Here is a 24,217-nt window from a genome sequence, read left to right on the forward strand (position 1 = left end):
GTGTTTAATGAAGGATGGTGTGTTTGATGAAGGATGGTGTGTTTGATGAAGGATGGGTGTGTTTAATGAAGGATGGTGTGTTTAATGAAGGATGGTGTTTAATGAAGGATGGTGTTTAATGAAGGATGGTGTGTTTACTGAAGGATGGTGTGTTTAATGAAGGATGGTGTGTTAATGAAGGATGGTGTGTTAATGAAGGATGGTGTGTTAATGAAGGATGGTGTGTTTAATGAAGGATGGTGTGTTTAATGAAGGATGGTGTGTTTAATGAAGGATGGTGTGTTAATGAAGGATGGTGTGTTTAATGAAGGATGGTGTGTTAATGAAGGATGGTGTGTTTAATGAAGGATGGTGTGTTTAATGAAGGATGGTGTGTTTAATGAAGGATGGTGTGTTTAATGAAGGATGGTGTGTTTAATGAAGGATGGTGTGTTTAATGAAGGATGGTGTGTTTAATGAAGGATGGTGTGTTAATGAAGGATGGTGTGTTTAATGAAGGATGGTGTGTTTAATGAAGGATGGTGTGTTTAATGAAGGATGGTGTGTTTAATGAAGGATGGTGTGTTTAATGAAGGATGGTGTGTTTAATGAAGGATGGTGTGTTTAATGAAGGATGGTGTGTTTAATGAAGGATGGTGTGTTTAATGAAGGATGGTGTGTTTAATGAAGGATGGTGTGTTTAATGAAGGATGGTGTGTTTAATGAAGGATGGTGTGTTTAATGAAGGATGGTGTGTTTAATGAAGGATGGTGTGTTTAATGAAGGATGGTGTGTTTAATGAAGGATGGTGTGTTTAATGAAGGATGGTGTGTTTAATGAAGGATGGTGTGTTTAATGAAGGATGGTGTGTTTAATGAAGGATGGTGTGTTTAATGAAGGATGGTGTGTTTAATGAAGGATGGTGTGTTAATGAAGGATGGTGTGTTTAATGAAGGATGGTGTGTTTAATGAAGGATGGTGTGTTTAATGAAGGATGGTGTGTTTAATGAAGGATGGTGTGTTTAATGAAGGATGGTGTGTTTAATGAAGGATGGTGTGTTTAATGAAGGATGGTGTGTTTAATGAAGGATGGTGTGTTTAATGAAGGATGGTGTGTTAATGAAGGATGGTGTGTTTAATGAAGGATGGTGTGTTTAATGAAGGATGGTGTGTTTAATGAAGGATGGTGTGTTTAATGAAGGATGGTGTGTTTAATGAAGGATGGTGTGTTTAATGAAGGATGGTGTGTTAGGTGTTGATGAAGGATGGTGTGTTTAATGAAGGATGGTGTGTTTAATGAAGGATGGTGTGTTTAATGAAGGATGGTGTGTTTAATGAAGGATGGTGTGTTTAATGAAGGATGGTGTGTTTAATGAAGGATGGTGTCTTTAATGAAGGATGGTGTGTTTAATGAAGGATGGTGTGTTTAATGAAGGATGGTGTGTTTAATGAAGGATGGTGTGTTTAATGAAGGATGGTGTGTTAATGAAGGATGGTGTGTTTAATGAAGGATGGTGTGTTTAATGAAGGATGGTGTGTTAATGAAGGATGGTGTGTTTAATGAAGATGGTGTGTTAATGAAGGATGGTGTGTTTAATGAAGGATGGTGTGTTTAATGAAGGATGGTGTGTTAATGAAGGATGGTGTGTTTAATGAAGGATGGTGTGTTAATGAAGGATGGTGTGTTAATGAAGGATGGTGTGTTTAATGAAGGATGGTGTGTTAATGAAGGATGGTGTGTTAATGAAGGATGGTGTGTTTAATGAAGGATGGTGTGTTTAACGAAGGATGGTGTGTTAATGAAGGATGGTGTGTTTAATGAAGGATGGTGTGTTTAATGAAGGATGGTGTGTTAATGAAGGATGGTGTGTTAATGAAGGATGGTGTGTTTAATGAAGGATGGTGTGTTTAATGAAGGATGGTGTGTTAATGAAGGATGGTGTGTTTAATGAAGGATGGTGTGTTTAATGAAGGATGGTGTGTTTAATGAAGGATGGTGTGTTAATGAAGGATGGTGTGTTTAATGAAGGATGGTGTGTTTAATGAAGGATGGTGTGTTTAATGAAGGATGGTGTGTTTAATGAAGGATGGTGTGTTTAATGAAGGATGGTGTGTTTAATGAAGATGGTGTGTTAATGAAGGATGGTGTGTTTAATGAAGGATGGTGTGTTTAATGAAGGATGGTGTGTTTAATGAAGGATGGTGTGTTAATGAAGGATGGTGTGTTTAATGAAGGGATGGTGTGTTTAATGAAGGATGGTGTGTTTAATGAAGGATGGTGTGTTTAATGAAGGATGGTGTGTTTAATGAAGGATGGTGTGTTTAATGAAGGATGGTGTGTTTAATGAAGGATGGTGTGTTTAATGAAGGATGGTGTGTTTAATGAAGGATGGTGTGTTTAATGAAGGATGGTGTGTTTAATGAAGGATGGTGTGTTTAATGAAGGATGGTGTGTTAATGAAGGATGGTGTGTTTAATGAAGGATGGTGTGTTTAATGAAGGATGGTGTGTTTAATGAAGGATGGTGTGTTTAATGAAGGATGGTGTGTTTAATGAAGGATGGTGTGTTTAATGAAGGATGGTGTGTTTAATGAAGGATGGTGTGTTTAATGAAGGATGGTGTGTTTAATGAAGGATGGTGTGTTTATGAAGGATGGTGTGTTAATGAGGATGGTGTGTTTAATGAAGGATGGTGTGTTTACTGAAGGATGGTGTGTTTAATGAAGGATGGTGTGTTTAATGAAGGATGGTGTGTTTAATGAAGGATGGTGTGTTTAATGAAAGATGGTGTGTTAATGAAGGATGGTGTGTTTAATGAAGGATGGTGTGTTTAATGAAGATGGTGTGTTAATGAAGGATGGTGTGTTTAATGAAGGATGGTGTGTTTAATGAAGGATGGTGTGTTTAATGAAGGATGGTGTGTTTAATGAAGGATGGTGTGTTTAATGAAGGATGGTGTGTTTATGAAGATGGTGTGTTAATGAAGGATGTGTGTTTAATGAAGGATGGTGTGTTTAATGAAAGATGGTGTGTTAATGAAGGATGGTGTGTTTAATGAAGGTGGTGTGTTTAATGAAGGATGGTGTGTTTAATGAAGGATGGTGTGTTTAATGAGGATGGTGTGTTTAATGAAGGATGGTGTGTTTAATGAAGGATGGTGTGTTTAATGAAGGATGGTGTGTTAATGAAGGATGGTGTGTTTAATGAAGGATGGTGTGTTTAATGAAGGATGGTGTGTTTAATGAAGGATGGTGTGTTTAATGAAGGATGGTGTGTTTAATGAAGGATGGTGTGTTTAATGAAGGATGGTGTGTTTAATGAAGAATGGTGTGTTTAATGAAGGATGGTGTGTTTAATGAAGGATGGTGTGTTTAATGAAGGATGGTGTGTTTAATGAAGGATGGTGTGTTTAATGAAGGATGGTGTGTTTAATGAAGGATGGTGTGTTTAATGAAGGATGGTGTGTTTAATGAAGGATGGTGTGTTAATGAAGGATGGTGTGTTTAATGAAGGATGGTGTGTTTAATGAAGGATGGTGTGTTTAATGAAGGATGGTGTGTTTAATGAAGGATGGTGTGTTTAATGAAGGATGGTGTGTTAATGAAGGATGGTGTGTAACGAGAGTGTGTGTGTGTGCGTGGGCGGGTGCATGCAGGCCTGCTAGGTCTGCAGCTGATTAACGGTAAGAACGAGTCGGCCCACATCATGGACGCGGTGGCGGTGGTGGCACAGTCGCTGCAGGAGCTGCTGGAGAAGGAGAACATCACGGAGCCGCCGCGAGGCTGCGTTGGAAACACCAACATCTGGAGGACGGGGCCTCTCTTCAAAAGGTAGGTCACGCCTCGGACCCAGGAAGTCACCTGACCTGGTCAACACGTTGCTGGCGTGTGATTGGCTGCTGGCAGAGTGCTGATGGCATCAAAGTATCCTGACGGCCTGACCGGACGCATCGAGTTTAACGACGATGGCGACCGCCGCTTCGCTACCTACAGCATCCTCAACTACCTGCAGAAACCTGGACGCCTCGTCCCTGTCGGAGTCTTCAACGGATCACAAGTAATCACACCTGCTAACTAACTATCACACCTGCTAACTAACTATCACACCTGCTAACTAACTATCACACCTGCTAACTAACTATCACACCTGCTAACTAACTATCACACCCGCTAACTAACTATCACACCTGCTAACTAACTATCACACCTGCTAACTAGCTATCACACCTGCTAACTAACTATCACACCTGCTAACTAACTATCACACCCGCTAACTAACTATCACACCCGCTAACTAACTATCACACCTGCCAACTAACTATCACACCTGCTAACTAACTATCACACCCGCTAACTAAATATCACACCTGCTAACTAACTATCACACCTGCTAACTAACTATCACACCTGCTAACTAACTATCACACCCGCTAACTAAATATCACACCTGCTAACTAACTATCACACCTGCTAACTAACTATCACACCCGCTAACTAACTATCACACCTGCTAACTAACTATCACACCCGCTAACTAACTATCACACCTGCTAACAAACTATCACACCTGCTAACTAACTATCACACCTGCTAACCAACTATCACACCCGCTAACTAACTATCACACCTGCTAACTAACTATCACACCCGCTAACTAACTATCACACCTGCTAACTAACTATCACACCCGCTAACTAACTATCACACCCGCTAACAAACTATCACACCTGCTAACTAACTATCACACCCGCTAACTAACTATCACACCCGCTAACTAACTATCACACCTGCTAACTAACTATCACACCCACTAACCAACTATCACACCCGCTAACTAACTATCACACCCGCTAACTAACTATCACACCCGCTAACTAACTATCACACCCGCTAACCAACTATCACACCTGCTATCTAACTATCACATCTGCTAACTAACTATCACACCTGCTAACTAACTATCACACCTGCTAACTAACTATCACACCCGTAACCAACTATCACACATGTTAACTAACTATCACACCTGCTAACTAACTATCACACCCGCTAACTAACTATCACACCTGCTAACTAACTATCACACCTGCTAACCAACTATCACACCTGCTAACTAACAATCACACCCGCTAACCAACTATCACACCTGCTAACTAACTATCACACCTGCTAACTAACTATCACACCTGCTAACCAACTATCACACCTGCTAACCAACTATCACACCTGCTATCTAACTATCACACCCGCTAACTAAATATCACACCTGCTATCTAACTATCACACCTGCTATCTAACTATCACACGCACTAACTAACTATCACACCTTCTATCTAACTATCACACCTGCTATTTAACTATCACACCTGCTAACTAACTATCACACCCGCTAACTAACTATCATACTAGCTAACTAACTATCACACCTGCTAACCAACTATCACACCAGCTAACTAACTATCACACCTGCTAACTAACTATCACACTTGCTAACTAACTATCATACTAGCTAACTAACTATCACACCTGCTAACTAACTATCACACCTGCTAACCAACTATCATACTAGCTAACTAACTATCAAACCTGCTAACCAACTATCACACCTGCTATCTAACTATCACACCTGCTAACCAACTATCATACTAGCTAACTAACTATCAAACCTGCTAACCAACTATCACACCTGCTAACTAACTATCACACCTGCTATCTAACTATCACACCTGCTATCTAACTATCACACGCACTAACTAACTATCACACCTTCTATCTAACTATCACACCTGCTATTTAACTATCACACCTGCTAACTAACTATCACACCCGCTAACTAACTATCATACTAGCTAACTAACTATCACACCTGCTAACCAACTATCACACCAGCTAACTAACTATCACACCTGCTAACTAACTATCACACTTGCTAACTAACTATCATACTAGCTAACTAACTATCACACCTGCTAACTAACTATCACACCTGCTAACCAACTATCATACTAGCTAACTAACTATCAAACCTGCTAACCAACTATCACACCGGCTAACAAACGATCAAACCTGCTAACTAACTATCACACCTGCTATCTAACTATCACACCTGCTATCTAACTATCACACGCACTAACTAACTATCACACCTTCTATCTAACTATCACACCTGCTATTTAACTATCACACCTGCTAACTAACTATCACACCCGCTAACTAACTATCATACTAGCTAACTAACTATCACACCTGCTAACTAACTATCACACCAGCTAACTAACTATCACACCTGCTAACTAACTATCACACTTGCTAACTAACTATCATACTAGCTAACTAACTATCACACCTGCTAACTAACTATCACACCTGCTAACAAACTATCACACCTGCTAACTAACTATCACACCTGCTAACCAACTATCACACCAGCTAACTAACTATCACACCGGCTAACAAACGATTAAACCTGCTAACTAACTATCACACCTGCTAACTAACTATCACACCCGCTAACCAACTATCACCCCTGCTAACCAACTATCACACCTGCTAACTAACTATCACACTTGCTAACTAACTATCATACTAGCTAACTAACTATCACACCTGCTAACTAACTATCACACCTGCTAACCAACTATCATACTAGCTAACTAACTATCACACCTGCTAACCAACTATCACACCAGCTAACTAACTATCACACCGGCTAACAAACGATTAAACCTGCTAACTAACTATCACACCTGCTAACTAACTATCACACCCGCTAACCAACTATCACCCCTGCTAACTAACTATCACACCTGCTAACTAACTATCACACCTGCTAACTAACTATCACACCTGCTAACCAACTATCACACCTGCTAACAATAGTACATGCTAACTATTAATCATACGAACCCCGTTTCCATATGAGTTGGGAAATGGTGTTAGATGTAAATATAAACGGAATAGAATGATTTGCAAATCCTTTTCAAGCCATATTCAGTTGAATATGCTACAAAGACAACATATTTCATGTTCAAACTCATTAACTTAATTTTTTTTGCAAATAATAATTAACTTAGAATTTCATGGCTGCAACACGTGCCAAAGAAGTTGGGAAAGGGCATGGTCACCACTGTGTTACATCACTTTTTCTTTTCACACTAAATAAACGTTTGTGAAGCTTTGAAAGTGGAATTCTTTCCCATTCTTGTTTTATGTAGAGCTTCAGTCCTTCAACAGTCCGGGGTCTCCGCTGTCCTATTTTACGCTTCATAATGCACCACACATTTTCCATGGGAGACAGGTCTGGACTGCAGGCGGGCCAGGAAAGTACCCGCACTCTTTTACTACGAAACCACGCTGTAGTAACACATGACTTGGCATTGTCTTGCTGAAATAAGCAGGGGCGTCCATGATAACTTTGCTTGGATGACAACATATGTTGCTCCAAAACCTGTATGTACCTTTCAGCATTAATGGTGCCTTCACAGATGTGTAAGTTACCCATGCCTTGGGCACTAATGCACCCCCATACCATCACACATGCTGGCTTTTACACTTTGCGTCAATAACAGTCTGGATGGTTCGCTTCCCCTTTGGTCCAGATGACACGATGTCGAATATTTCCAAAAACAATTTGAATGTGGACTCGTCAGACCACAGAACACTTTTCCACTTTGCATCAGTCCATCTTAGATGATCTCGCGCCCAGAGAAGCCGGCGGCGTTTTTGGATGTTGTTGATAAATGGCTTTTGCTTTGTATAGTAGAGCTTTAACTTGCACTTACAGATGTAGCGACCAACTGTATTTAGTGACAGTGGTTTTATGAAGTGTTCCTGAGCCCATGTGGTGATATCCTTTAGAGATTGATGTCGGTTTTTGATACAGTGCCGTCTGAGGGATGGAAGGTCACGGTCATTCAATGTTGGTTTCCGGCCATGTCGCTTACGTGGAGTGATTTCTCCAGATTCTCTGAACCTTTTGATGATATTATGGAGCGTAGATGTTGAAATCCCTAAATTTCTTGCAATGTCACTTTGAGAAAGGTTGTTCTTAAACTGTTTGACTATTTGCTCACGCAGTTGTGGACAAAGGGGTGTACCTCGCCCCATCCTTTCTTGTGAAAGACTGAGAAGCTGTTTTTATAGCCAATCATGTCACCCACCTGTTCCCAATTAGCCTGCACACCTGTGGGATGTTCCAAATAAGTGTTTGATGAGCATTCCTCAACTTTATCAGTATTTATTGCCACCTTTCCCAACTTCTTTGTCACGTGTTGCTGGCATCAAATTCTAAAGTTAATGATTATTTGCCAAGTTGTAAGTGCAAGTTAAAGCTCTACTATACAAAGCAAAAGCCATTTATCAACAACATCCAGAAACGCCGCCGGCTTCTCTGGGCCCGAGATTATCTAAGATGGACTGATGCAAAGTGGAAAAGTGTTCTGTGGTCTGACGAGTCCACATTTCAAATTGTTTTTGGAAATATTCGACATCGTGTCAAGGGGAAAAGAACCATCCAGACTGTTATAGGCGCAAAGTGTAAAAGCCAGCATGTGTGATGGTATGGGGGTGTATTAGTGCCCAAGGCATGGGTAACTTACACATCTGTGAAGGCACCATTAATGCTGAAAGGTACATACAGGTTTTGGAACAACATATGCTGCTATCTAAGCATAGACGCCCCTGCTTATTTCAGTAAGACAATGCCAAGCCACATTCTGCACGTGTTACAACAGCATGGCTTCATAGTAAAAGAGTGCGGGTACTTTCCTGGCCCGCCTGCAGTCCAGACCTGTCTCCCATGGAAAATGTGTGAAGCGTAAAATAGGACAGCGGAGACCCCGGACTGTTGAAGGACTGAAGCTCTACATAAAACAAGAATGGGAAAGAATTCCACTTTCAAAGCTTCAACAATTAGTTTCCTCAGTTCCCAAACGTTGTTAAAAGAAAAGGTGATGTAACACAGTGGTGAACATGCCCTTTCCCAACTACTTTGGCACGTGTTGCAGCCATGAAATTCTAAGTTAATGATTATTTTCAAAAAAAAAAAATGTTTATGAGTTTGAACATGAAATATGTTGTCTTTGTAGCATATTCAACTGAATATGGCTTGAAAAGGATCATTGTATTCTGTTTATATTTACATCAAACACAAATTCCCGACTCATATGGAAACGGGGTTTGTACATACTAACTAAAATCACTCTTGCAAATGAAACGTCACAAACACGACAACATGTACCAACTATCTTTATGTCGTTTTGTTTTGTGTGTGTGTGTGTGTGTGTGTGTGTGTGTGTGTGTGTGTGTGTGTGTGTGTGTGTGTGTGTGTGTGTGTCAGGTGGTGATGAACCCCCAGAAGAAGATCATCTGGCCAGGTGGGGAGACAGAGAGGCCAGTAGGTTACCAGATGTCAACCAAGCTGAAGGTAGGCAACACAACTGTGACAATGGTATTGTGTCACAATGCTGCAACCATGTGTGTGTGTGTGTGTGTGTGTGTGTGGTGTGTGTGTGTGTGTGTGTAGATTGTGACCATCCACCAGGAGCCGTTTGTGTACGTCAAGCCAACAAAGAGTGACGGCACCTGCAAGGAGGAGTACTCCGTCAATGGCGTGCTCATCAAGAAGGTCATCTGTACCGGACCCAACGGGACTATCCCAGGTGAGACTGAGCGGCTGGCCAGGTGTGACCACGGTCCACTCATACCTGTGTGTGTTGTTGCAGGGCAGCCGATAGTTCCTCAGTGTTGCTATGGTTTCTGCATCGACCTTCTCATCAAGCTGGCCATGAGCATGAACTTCACCTACGAAGTTCACCTGGTGGCTGACGGCAAATTTGGCACCCAAGAGCGAGTAAGTGGACTCCCAGCATGCACCTGGGCGGTTCTCCTCCAGCCGGGCCGAATCATCCACCGTCCTTGTTGCCATGACGACCACCTCTGCATCCCATGCACCTCCTCCTCCATCATGTCCTCCACGCTGTGCGTCACATGACCCCGCCCCCAGCCCGTTTAAAGTGTGGGAGGAGCCTCTTTTGACCCAGACTCCGCCCCCCCTCGCCGCAGGTGAACAACAGTAACAAGAAGGAGTGGAACGGCATGATGGGGGAGCTGCTGGGGGGTCTGGCCGACATGATTGTGGCCCCCCTCACCATCAACAACGAGCGCGCTCAGTACATCGAGTTCTCCAAACCCTTCAAGTATCAGGGCCTCACCATCCTCGTTAAGAAGGTGAGCGCAGGTGCAGCGGCTCACCTGACTTGGCCAAATTAACGCCACGTGTGTGTGTGTGTGTGTGTGTGTGTGTGTGTGTGTGTGTGTGTGTGTGTGTGTGTGTGTGTGTGTGTGTGCAGGAAATCCCCCGCAGCACTTTGGACTCGTTCATGCAGCCGTTCCAGAGCACCTTGTGGCTCTTAGTCGGCCTGTCGGTCCACGTGGTGGCAGTGATGCTCTACCTATTAGACCGCTTCAGGTGAGCAGGTCACCTGCTCTCTAACACCTGTCCTATATGACACCTGCTCTCTAACACCTGTCTTATATGACACCCGCCCTCTAACACCTGTCTTATATGTCACCCGCCCTCTCACACCTGTCCTATATGACACCTGCACTCTAACACCTATTCTATATGTCACATGCTCTCTAACACGCTAACATGTGTGGTATATGACATGTTCTCTAACACGCTAACATGTGTGGTATATGACATGTTCTCTAACACGCTAACATGTGTGGTATATGACATGTTCTCTAACACGTTAACATGTGTGGTATATGACATGTTCTCTAACACGCTAACATGTGTGGTATATGACATGTTCTCTAACACGCTAACATGTGTGGTATATGACATGTTCTGTAACATGCTAACATGCGTGGTATATGACATGTTCTCTAACACGCTAACATGCGTGGTATATGACATGTTCTCTAACACGCTAACATGCGTGGTATATGACATGTTCTCTAACACGCTAACATGCGTGGTATATGACATGTTCTCTAACACGCTAACATGCGTGGTATATGACATGTTCTCTAACACGCTAACATGCGTGGTATATGACATGTTCTCTAACACGCTAACATGCGTGGTATATGACATGTTCTCTAACACGCTAACATGCGTGGTATATGACATGTTCTCTAACACGCTAACATGCGTGGTATATGACATGTTCTCTAACACGCTAACATGCGTGGTATATGACATGTTCTCTAACATGCTAACATGTGTGGTATATGACATGTTCTCTAACACGCTAACATGCGTGGTATATGACATGTTCTCTAACACGTTAACATGCGTGGTATATGACATGTTCTCTAACACGCTAACATGTGTGGTATATGACATGCTCTCTAACATGCTAACATGCGTGGTATATGACATGTTCTCTAACATGCTAACACGCTAACACGCTAACATGCGTGGTATATGACATGCTCTCTAACATGCTAACATGCGTGGTATATGACATGCTCTCTAACATGCTAACATGCGTGGTATATGACATGCTCTCTAACATGCTAACATGCGTGGTATATGACATGTTCTCTAACATGCTAACACGCTAACATGCGTAGTATATGACATGTTCTCTAACACGCTAACATGTGTGGTATATGACATGCTCTCTAACATGCGTGGTATATGACATGTTCTCTAACATGCTAACACGCTAACATGCTAACATGCGTGGTATATGACATGTTCTCTAACACGCTAACATGTGTGGTATATGACATGTTCTCTAACACGCTAACATGTGTGGTATATGACATGTTCTCTAACACGCTAACATGTGTGGTATATGACATGTTCTCTAACACGTTAACATGTGTGGTATATGACATGTTCTCTAACACGCTAACATGTGTGGTATATGACATGTTCTCTAACACGCTAACATGTGTGGTATATGACATGTTCTGTAACATGCTAACATGCGTGGTATATGACATGTTCTCTAACACGCTAACATGCGTGGTATATGACATGTTCTCTAACACGCTACATGCGTGGTATATGACATGTTCTCTAACACGCTAACATGCGTGGTATATGACATGTTCTCTAACACGCTAACATGCGTGGTATATGACATGTTCTCTAACACGCTAACATGCGTGGTATATGACATGTTCTCTAACACGCTAACATGCGTGGTATATGACATGTTCTCTAACACGCTAACATGCGTGGTATATGACATGTTCTCTAACACGCTAACATGCGTGGTATATGACATGTTCTCTAACACGCTAACATGCGTGGTATATGACATGTTCTCTAACATGCTAACATGTGTGGTATATGACATGTTCTCTAACACGCTAACATGCGTGGTATATGACATGTTCTCTAACACGTTAACATGCGTGGTATATGACATGTTCTCTAACACGCTAACATGTGTGGTATATGACATGCTCTCTAACATGCTAACATGCGTGGTATATGACATGTTCTCTAACATGCTAACACGCTAACACGCTAACATGCGTGGTATATGACATGCTCTCTAACATGCTAACATGCGTGGTATATGACATGCTCTCTAACATGCTAACATGCGTGGTATATGACATGCTCTCTAACATGCTAACATGCGTGGTATATGACATGTTCTCTAACATGCTAACACGCTAACATGCGTAGTATATGACATGTTCTCTAACACGCTAACATGTGTGGTATATGACATGCTCTCTAACATGCGTGGTATATGACATGTTCTCTAACATGCTAACACGCTAACATGCTAACATGCGTGGTATATGACATGTTCTCTAACACGCTAACATGTGTGGTATATGACATGCTCTCTAACACGCTAACATGCGTGGTATATGACATGCTCTCTAACACGCTAACATGTGTGGTATATGACATGTTCTCTAACACGCTAACATGTGTGGTATATGACATGCTCTCTAACATGCGTGGTATATGACATGTTCTCTAACATGCTAACACGCTAACATGCTAACATGCGTGGTATATGACATGTTCTCTAACACGCTAACATGCGTGGTATATGACATGCTCTCTAACACGCTAACATGCGTGGTATATGACATGTTCTCTAACATGCTAACATGTGTGGTATATGACATGTTCTCTAACATGCTAACACGCTAACATGCGTGTGCAGCCCATTTGGAAGGTTTAAAGTCAACAGTGAAGAGGAGGAAGAAGACGCCCTCACCTTATCCTCAGCCATGTGGTTTTCGTGGGGAGTACTGCTCAACTCCGGTATAGGAGAAGGTGAGTGCCATCACCTGCGGATAGAGGCGTGCTGGTGCCCGGACTAACGCCGCCTGGCCTCCGTCCTGGCAGGAGCCCCACGGAGTTTTTCGGCGAGGATTCTGGAATGGTGTGGGCAGGTTTCGCCATGATCATCGTGGCCTCGTACACCGCCAACCTGGCGGCCTTCCTAGTGCTGGACCGGCCTGAGGAGCGCATCACTGGCATCAACGACCCCAGGGTAGAGCCTCACGCCGTCATAATGCCATCCTTCACCATCATCATAATGCCACCCTTCACCATCATCATAATGCCATCCTTCACCATCATCATAATGCCACCCTTCACCATCATCATAATGCCATCCTTCACCATCATCATAATGCCAACCTTCACCATCATCATAATGCCACCCTTCACCATCATCATAATGCCACCCTTCACCATCATCACAATGCCACCCTTCATCATCATCATAATGCCACCCTTCACCATCATCATAATGCCATCCTTCACCATCATCATAATGCCACCCTTCACCATCATCATAATGCCATCCATCATCATCATCATAATGCCATCCTTCACCCTCATCATAATGCCACCCTTCACCATCATCATAATGCCACCCTTCACCATCATCATAATGCCATCCATCACCCTCATCATAATGCCAACCTTCACCCTCATCATAATGCCATCCTTCACCATCATCATAATGCCACCCTTCACCCTCATCATAATGCCACCCTTCACCATCATCATAATGCCACCCTTCACCATCATCAGAATGCCATCCTTCACCCTCATCATAATGCCACCCTTCACCCTCATCATAATGCCACCCTTCACCCTCATCATAATGCCACCCTTCACCATCATCATAATGCCACCCTTCACCCTCATCATAATGCCATCCTTCACCCTCATCATAATGCCACCCTTCACCCTCATCATAATGCCATCCTTCACCCTCATCATAATGCCACCCTTCACCCTCATCCTAATGCCACCCTTCACCCTCATCATAATGCCATCTCTCACCCTCATCATAATGCCACCCTTCACCCTCATCCTAATGCCACCCTTCACCATCATCATAATGCCACCCTTCACCATCATCATAATGCCATCCATCACCCTCATTATAATGCCATCTCTCACCCTCATCATAATGCCATCCATCACCTTCATCCTAATGCCACCCTTCACCCTCATCATAATGCCATCCATCACCTTCATCCTAATGCCACCCTTCACCCTCATCATAATGCCATCTCTCAGCCTCATCATAATGCCATCCTTCACCCTCATCATAATGCCATCTCTCACCCTCATCATAATGCCATCCTTCACCCTCATAGTAATGCCATCCATCACCCTCATTATAATGCCACCCTTCACTCTCAACATAATGCCATCTCTCACCCTCATCATAATGCCATCCTTCACCCTCATCATAATGCCACCCTTCACTCTCAAAATAATGCCATCGCTCACCCTCATCATAATGCCATCTCTCACCCTCATCATAATGCCATCTCTCACCCTCATCATAATGCCACTCTTTACCCTCTTCATAATGCCACCCTTCACCCTCATCATAATGCCATCCCTCACCCTCATCATAATTCCATCCTTCACCCTCATCTTAATACCACCCTTTACCCTCATCATAATGCCACCCTTCACCCTCAACATAATGCCATCCTTCACCCTCATCATTCATCATGATGCCATCCTTCACCATCATCATAGTGCCATCCTTTGCAGTTGTCATAACTTTGAATCGTCCTCTGGTCGCCATGCCGACATCTGCGTAACCCGTCGGACAAGTTCATCTACGCGATGGTGAAGCAGAGCTCGGTGGACATCTACTTCACCATCATCATAATGCCATCCTTCACCATCATCATAGTGCCATCCTTTGCAGTTGTCATAACTTTGAATCGTCCTCTGGTCGCCATGCCGACAGCTGCGTAACCCGTCGGACAAGTTCATCTACGCGACGGTGAAGCAGAGCTCGGTGGACATCTACTTCACCATCATCATAATGCCATCCTTCACCATCATCATAGTGCCATCCTTTGCAGTTGTCATAACTTTGAATCGTCCTCTGGTCGCCATGCCGACAGCTGCGTAACCCGTCGGACAAGTTCATCTACGCGACGGTGAAGCAGAGCTCGGTGGACATCTACTTCACCATCATCATAATGCCATCCTTCACCCTCATCATAGTGCCATCCTTGGCCGTCACCCTAACGCCGCATCCTCTTGTGGTTGCCATGCCGACAGCTGCGTAACCCGTCGGACAAGTTCATCTACGCGACGGTGAAGCAGAGCTCGGTGGACATCTACTTTACCATCATCATAATGCCATCCTTCACCCTCATCATAGTGCCATCCTTGGCTGTCACCCTAACGCCGCATCCTCTTGTGGTCGCCATGCCGACAGCTGCGTAACCCGTCGGACAAGTTCATCTACGCGATGGTGAAGCAGAGCTCGGTGGACATCTACTTCACCATCATCATAATGCCATCCTTCACCCTCATCATAGTGCCATCCTTGGCCGTCACCCTAACGCCGCATCCTCTTGTGGTCGCCATGCCGACAGCTGCGTAACCCGTCGGACAAGTTCATCTACGCGACGGTGAAGCAGAGCTCGGTGGACATCTACTTCACCATCATCATAATGCCATCCTTCACCCTCATCATAATGCCATCCTTGGCCGTCACCCTAACGCCGCATCCTCTTGTGGTCGCCATGCCGACAGCTGCGTAACCCGTCGGACAAGTTCATCTACGCGACGGTGAAGCAGAGCTCGGTGGACATCTACTTCACCATCATCATAATGCCATCCTTCACCCTCATCATAATGCCATCCTTGGCCGTCACCCTAACGCCGCATCCTCTTGTGGTCGCCATGCCGACAGCTGCGTAACCCGTCGGACAAGTTCATCTATGCGACGGTGAAGCAGAGCTCGGTGGACATCTACTTCACCATCATCATAATGCCATCCTTCACCCTCATCATAATGCCATCCTTGGCCCTCAGCCTAACGCCGCATCCTCTTGTGGTCGCCATGCCGACAGCTGCGTAACCCGTCGGACAAGTTCATCTACGCGATGGTGAAGCAGAGCTCGGTGGACATCTACTTCACCATCATCATAATGCCATCCTTCACCCTCATCATAGTGCCATCCTTGGCCGTCACCCTAACGCCGCATCCTCTTGTGGTCGCCATGCCGACAGCTGCGTAACCCGTCGGACAAGTTCATCTACGCGACGGTGAAGCAGAGCTCGGTGGACATCTACTTCACCATCAACATAATGCCATCCTTCACCCTCATCATAGTGCCATCCTTGGCCGTCACTCTAACGCCGCATCCTCTTGTGGTCGCCATGCCGACAGCTGCGTAACCCGTCGGACAAGTTCATCTACGCGACGGTGAAGCAGAGCTCGGTGGACATCTACTTCACCATCATCATAATGCCATCCTTCACCCTCATCATAATGCCATCCTTGGCCCTCAGCCTAACGCCGCATCCTCTTGTGGTCGCCATGCCGACAGCTGCGTAACCCGTCGGACAAGTTCATCTACGCGACGGTGAAGCAGAGCTCGGTGGACATCTACTTCACCATCAACATAATGCCATCCTTCACCCTCATCATAGTGCCATCCTTGGCCGTCACTCTAACGCCGCATCCTCTTGTGGTCGCCATGCCGACAGCTGCGTAACCCGTCGGACAAGTTCATCTACGCGACGGTGAAGCAGAGCTCGGTGGACATCTACTTCACCATCATCATAATGCCATCCTTCACCCTCATCATAGTGCCATCCTTGGCCCTCCCCCTAACGCCGCATCCTCTTGTGGTCGCCATGCCGACAGCTGCGTAACCCGTCGGACAAGTTCATCTACGCGACGGTGAAGCAGAGCTCGGTGGACATCTACTTCACCATCATCATAATGCCATCCTTCACCCTCATCATAGTGCCATCCTTGGCCGTCCCCCTAACGCCGCATCCTCTTGTGGTCGCCATGCCGACAGCTGCGTAACCCGTCGGACAAGTTCATCTACGCGACGGTGAAGCAGAGCTCGGTGGACATCTACTTCACCATCATCATAATGCCATCCTTCACCCTCATCATAGTGCCATCCTTGGCTGTCACCCTAACGCCGGATCCTCTTGTGGTCGCCATGCCGACAGCTGCGTAACCCGTCGGACAAGTTCATCTACGCGACGGTGAAGCAGAGCTCGGTGGACATCTACTTCACCATCATCATAATGCCATCCTTCACCCTCATCATAGTGCCATCCTTTGCCGTCCCCCTAACGCCGCATCCTCTTGTGGTCGCCATGCCGACAGCTGCGTAACCCGTCGGACAAGTTCATCTACGCGACGGTGAAGCAGAGCTCGGTGGACATCTACTTCACCATCATCATAATGCCATCCTTCACCCTCATCATAGTGCCATCCTTTGCAGTTGTCATAACTTTGAATCGTCCTCTGGTCGCCATGCCGACAGCTGCGTAACCCGTCGGACAAGTTCATCTACGCGACGGTGAAGCAGAGCTCGGTGGACATCTACTTCACCATCATCATAATGCCATCCTTCACCCTCATCATAGTGCCATCCTTTGCAGTTGTCATAACTTTGAATCGTCCTCTGGTCACCATGACGACAGCTGCGTAACCCGTCGGACAAGTTCATCTACGCGACGGTGAAGCAGAGCTCGGTGGACATCTACTTCACCATCATCATAATGCCATCCTTCACCCTCATCATAGCGCCATCCTTGGCCGTCCCCCTAACGCCGCATCCTCTTGTGGTCGCCATGCCGACAGCTGCGTAACCCGTCGGACAAGTTCATCTACGCGACGGTGAAGCAGAGCTCGGTGGACATCTACTTCACCATCATCATAATGCCATCCTTCACCCTCATCATAGTGCCATCCTTGGCTGTCACCCTAACGCCGCATCCTCTTGTGGTCGCCATGCCGACAGCTGCGTAACCCGTCGGACAAGTTCATCTACGCGACGGTGAAGCAGAGCTCGGTGGACATCTACTTCACCATCATCATAATGCCATCCTTCACCCTCATCATAATGCCATCCTTGGCCGTCACCCTAACGCCGCATCCTCTTGTGGTCGCCATGCCGACAGCTGCGTAACCCGTCGGACAAGTTCATCTACGCGACGGTGAAGCAGAGCTCGGTGGACATCTACTTCACCATCATCATAATGCCATCCTTCACCCTCATCATAGTGCCATCCTTGGCCGTCACCCTAACGCCGCATCCTCTTGTGGTCGCCATGCCGACAGCTGCGTAACCCGTCGGACAAGTTCATCTACGCGACGGTGAAGCAGAGCTCGGTGGACATCTACTTCACCATCATCATAATGCCATCCTTCACCCTCATCATAGCGCCATCCTTGGCCGTCGCCCTAACGCCGCATCCTCTTGTGGTCGCCATGCCGACAGCTGCGTAACCCGTCGGACAAGTTCATCTACGCGACGGTGAAGCATAGCTCGGTGGACATCTACTTCACCATCATCATAATGCCATCCTTCACCATCATCATAATGCCATCCTTCACCCTCATCATAGTGCCATCCTTGGCCGTCACCCTAATGCCGCATCCTCTTGTGGTCGCCATGCCGACAGCTGCGTAACCCGTCGGACAAGTTCATCTACGCGACGGTGAAGCAGAGCTCGGTGGACATCTACTTCACCATCATCATAATGCCATCCTTCACCCTCATCATAATGCCATCCTTGGCCGTCACCCTAACGCCGCATCCTCTTGTGGTCGCCATGCCGACAGCTGCGTAACCCGTCGGACAAGTTCATCTACGCGACGGTGAAGCAGAGCTCGGTGGACATCTACTTCACCATCATCATAATGCCATCCTTCACCCTCATCATAGCGCCATCCTTGGCCGTCGCCCTAACGCCGCATCCTCTTGTGGTCGCCATGCCGACAGCTGCGTAACCCGTCGGACAAGTTCATCTACGCGACGGTGAAGCAGAGCTCGGTGGACATCTACTTCACCATCATCATAATGCCATCCTTCACCCTCATCATAGCGCCATCCTTGGCCGTCGCCCTAACGCCGCATCCTCTTGTGGTCGCCATGCCGACAGCTGCGTAACCCGTCGGACAAGTTCATCTACGCGACGGTGAAGCAGAGCTCGGTGGACATCTACTTCACCATCATCATAATGCCATCCTTCACCCTCATCATAATGCCATCCTTGGCTGTCACCCTAACGCCGCATCCTCTTGTGGTCGCCATGCCGACAGCTGCGTAACCCGTCGGACAAGTTCATCTACGCGACGGTGAAGCAGAGCTCGGTGGACATCTACTTCACCATCATCATAATGCCATCCTTCACCCTCATCATAATGCCATCCTTGGCCGTCACCCTAACGCCGCATCCTCTTGTGGTCGCCATGCCGACAGCTGCGTAACCCGTCGGACAAGTTCATCTACGCGACGGTGAAGCAGAGCTCGGTGGACATCTACTTCACCATCATCATAATGCCATCCTTCACCCTCATCATAGTGCCATCCTTGGCCGTCACCCTAACGCCGCATCCTCTTGTGGTCGCCATGCCGACAGCTGCGTAACCCGTCAGACAAGTTCATCTACGCGACGGTGAAGCAGAGCTCGGTGGACATCTACTTCACCATCATCATAATGCCATCCTTCACCCTCATCATAATGCCATCCTTGGCTGTCACCCTAACGCCGCATCCTCTTGTGGTCGCCATGCCGACAGCTGCGTAACCCGTCGGACAAGTTCATCTACGCGACGGTGAAGCAGAGCTCGGTGGACATCTACTTCACCATCATCATAATGCCATCCTTCACCCTCATCATAATGCCATCCTTGGCTGTCACCCTAACGCCGCATCCTCTTGTGGTCGCCATGCCGACAGCTGCGTAACCCGTCGGACAAGTTCATCTACGCGACGGTGAAGCAGAGCTCGGTGGACATCTACTTCACCATCATCATAATGCCATCCTTCACCCTCATCATAGTGCCATCCTTGGCTGTCACCCTAACGCCGCATCCTCTTGTGGTCGCCATGCCGACAGCTGCGTAACCCGTCGGACAAGTTCATCTACGCGACGGTGAAGCAGAGCTCGGTGGACATCTACTTCACCATCATCATAATGCCATCCTTCACCCTCATCATAGTGCCATCCTTGGCTGTCACCCTAACGCCGCATCCTCTTGTGGTCGCCATGCCGACAGCTGCGTAACCCGTCAGACAAGTTCATCTACGCGACGGTGAAGCAGAGCTCGGTGGACATCTACTTCACCATCATCATAATGCCATCCTTCACCCTCATCATAGCGCCATCCTTGGCCGTCCCCCTAACGCCGCATCCTCTTGTGGTCGCCATGCCGACAGCTGCGTAACCCGTCGGACAAGTTCATCTACGCGACGGTGAAGCAGAGCTCGGTGGACATCTACTTCACCATCATCATAATGCCATCCTTCACCCTCATCATAGTGCCATCCTTGGCCGTCACCCTAACGCCGCATCCTCTTGTGGTCGCCATGCCGACAGCTGCGTAACCCGTCGGACAAGTTCATCTACGCGACGGTGAAGCAGAGCTCGGTGGACATCTACTTCACCATCATCATAATGCCATCCTTCACCCTCATCATAGCGCCATCCTTGGCCGTCGCCCTAACGCCGCATCCTCTTGTGGTCGCCATGCCGACAGCTGCGTAACCCGTCGGACAAGTTCATCTACGCGACGGTGAAGCAGAGCTCGGTGGACATCTACTTCACCATCATCATAATGCCATCCTTCACCCTCATCATAATGCCATCCTTGGCTGTCACCCTAACGCCGCATCCTCTTGTGGTCGCCATGCCGACAGCTGCGTAACCCGTCGGACAAGTTCATCTACGCGACGGTGAAGCAGAGCTCGGTGGACATCTACTTCACCATCATCATAATGCCATCCTTCACCCTCATCATAGTGCCATCCTTGGCTGTCACCCTAACGCCGCATCCTCTTGTGGTCGCCATGCCGACAGCTGCGTAACCCGTCGGACAAGTTCATCTACGCGACGGTGAAGCAGAGCTCGGTGGACATCTACTTCACCATCATCATAATGCCATCCTTCACCCTCATCATAGTGCCATCCTTGGCCGTCACCCTAACGCCGCATCCTCTTGTGGTCGCCATGCCGACAGCTGCGTAACCCGTCAGACAAGTTCATCTACGCGACGGTGAAGCAGAGCTCGGTGGACATCTACTTCACCATCATCATAATGCCATCCTTCACCCTCATCATAATGCCATCCTTGGCTGTCACCCTAACGCCGCATCCTCTTGTGGTCGCCATGCCGACAGCTGCGTAACCCGTCGGACAAGTTCATCTACGCGACGGTGAAGCAGAGCTCGGTGGACATCTACTTCACCATCATCATAATGCCATCCTTCACCCTCATCATAATGCCATCCTTGGCTGTCACCCTAACGCCGCATCCTCTTGTGGTCGCCATGCCGACAGCTGCGTAACCCGTCGGACAAGTTCATCTACGCGACGGTGAAGCAGAGCTCGGTGGACATCTACTTCACCATCATCATAATGCCATCCTTCACCCTCATCATAGTGCCATCCTTGGCTGTCACCCTAACGCCGCATCCTCTTGTGGTCGCCATGCCGACAGCTGCGTAACCCGTCGGACAAGTTCATCTACGCGACGGTGAAGCAGAGCTCGGTGGACATCTACTTCACCATCATCATAATGCCATCCTTCACCCTCATCATAGTGCCATCCTTGGCTGTCACCCTAACGCCGCATCCTCTTGTGGTCGCCATGCCGACAGCTGCGTAACCCGTCAGACAAGTTCATCTGACCTACCTTCACCATCATCAATGCATCCTCACCCTCATCATAGCGCCATCCTTGGCCCCCTAACGCCGCATCTCTTGGGCCATCGACAGCTTAACGTCGCAGTCCTCTACCTCGAAGCAGAGCTCGACATCTACTTCCATCTCTTCCCCTCACCTAACGCCGCATCCTCTTGTGGTCGCCATGCCGACAGCTGCGTAACCCGTCGGACAAGTTCATCTACGCGACGGTGAAGCAGAGCTCGGTGGACATCTACTTCACCATCAACATAATGCCATCCTTCACCCTCATCATAGTGCCATCCTTGGCCGTCACTCTAACGCCGCATCCTCTTGTGGTCGCCATGCCGACAGCTGCGTAACCCGTCGGACAAGTTCATCTACGCGACGGTGAAGCAGAGCTCGGTGGACATCTACTTCACCATCATCATAATGCCATCCTTCACCCTCATCATAATGCCATCCTTGGCCCTCAGCCTAACGCCGCATCCTCTTGTGGTCGCCATGCCGACAGCTGCGTAACCCGTCGGACAAGTTCATCTACGCGACGGTAAAGCAGAGCTCGGTGGACATCTACTTCACCATCAACATAATGCCATCCTTCACCCTCATCATAGTGCCATCCTTGGCCGTCACTCTAACGCCGCATCCTCTTGTGGTCGCCATGCCGACAGCTGCGTAACCCGTCGGACAAGTTCATCTACGCGACGGTGAAGCAGAGCTCGGTGGACATCTACTTCACCATCATCATAATGCCATCCTTCACCCTCATCATAGTGCCATCCTTGGCCCTCCCCCTAACGCCGCATCCTCTTGTGGTCGCCATGCCGACAGCTGCGTAACCCGTCGGACAAGTTCATCTACGCGACGGTGAAGCAGAGCTCGGTGGACATCTACTTCACCATCATCATAATGCCATCCTTCACCCTCATCATAGTGCCATCCTTGGCCGTCCCCCTAACGCCGCATCCTCTTGTGGTCGCCATGCCGACAGCTGCGTAACCCGTCGGACAAGTTCATCTACGCGACGGTGAAGCAGAGCTCGGTGGACATCTACTTCACCATCATCATAATGCCATCCTTCACCCTCATCATAGTGCCATCCTTGGCTGTCACCCTAACGCCGGATCCTCTTGTGGTCGCCATGCCGACAGCTGCGTAACCCGTCGGACAAGTTCATCTACGCGACGGTGAAGCAGAGCTCGGTGGACATCTACTTCACCATCATCATAATGCCATCCTTCACCCTCATCATAGTGCCATCCTTGGCTGTCACCCTAACGCCGGATCCTCTTGTGGTCGCCATGCCGACAGCTGCGTAACCCGTCGGACAAGTTCATCTACGCGACGGTGAAGCAGAGCTCGGTGGACATCTACTTCACCATCATCATAATGCCATCCTTCACCCTCATCATAGTGCCATCCTTGGCTGTCACCCTAACGCCGGATCCTCTTGTGGTCGCCATGCCGACAGCTGCGTAACCCGTCGGACAAGTTCATCTACGCGACGGTGAAGCAGAGCTCGGTGGACATCTACTTCACCATCATCATAATGCCATCCTTCACCCTCATCATAGTGCCATCCTTGGCCGTCCCCCTAACGCCGCATCCTCTTGTGGTCGCCATGCCGACAGCTGCGTAACCCGTCGGACAAGTTCATCTACGCGACGGTGAAGCAGAGCTCGGTGGACATCTACTTCACCATCATCATAATGCCATCCTTCACCCTCATCATAGTGCCATCCTTGGCTGTCACCCTAACGCCGCATCCTCTTGTGGTCGCCATGCCGACAGCTGCGTAACCCGTCGGACAAGTTCATCCACGCGACGGTGAAGCAGAGCTTGGTGGACATCTACTTCACCATCATCATAATGCCATCCTTCACCCTCATCATAGTGCCATCCTTGGCCGTCACCCTAACGCCGCATCCTCTTGTGGTCGCCATGCCGACAGCTGCGTAACCTGTCGGACAAGTTCATCTACGCGACGGTGAAGCAGAGCTCGGTGGACATCTACTTCACCATCATCATAATGCCATCCTTCACCCTCATCATAATGCCATCCTTGGCCCTCAGCCTAACGCCGCAT

At 47.3% G+C, this 24,217-nt stretch overlaps 1 pseudogene; it reads left to right on the top strand.

Annotated features, from left to right (window-relative positions):
* LOC133548661 (glutamate receptor ionotropic, NMDA 1-like) overlaps nucleotides 1–24,217 on the top strand; it is a 53,830-nt pseudogene that overhangs the window by 22,182 nt on the left and 7,431 nt on the right.

The sequence above is a fragment of the Nerophis ophidion genome, linkage group LG01, assembly GCF_033978795.1.
Source record: "Nerophis ophidion isolate RoL-2023_Sa linkage group LG01, RoL_Noph_v1.0, whole genome shotgun sequence".
Lineage (NCBI taxonomy): Eukaryota > Metazoa > Chordata > Actinopteri > Syngnathiformes > Syngnathidae > Nerophis > Nerophis ophidion.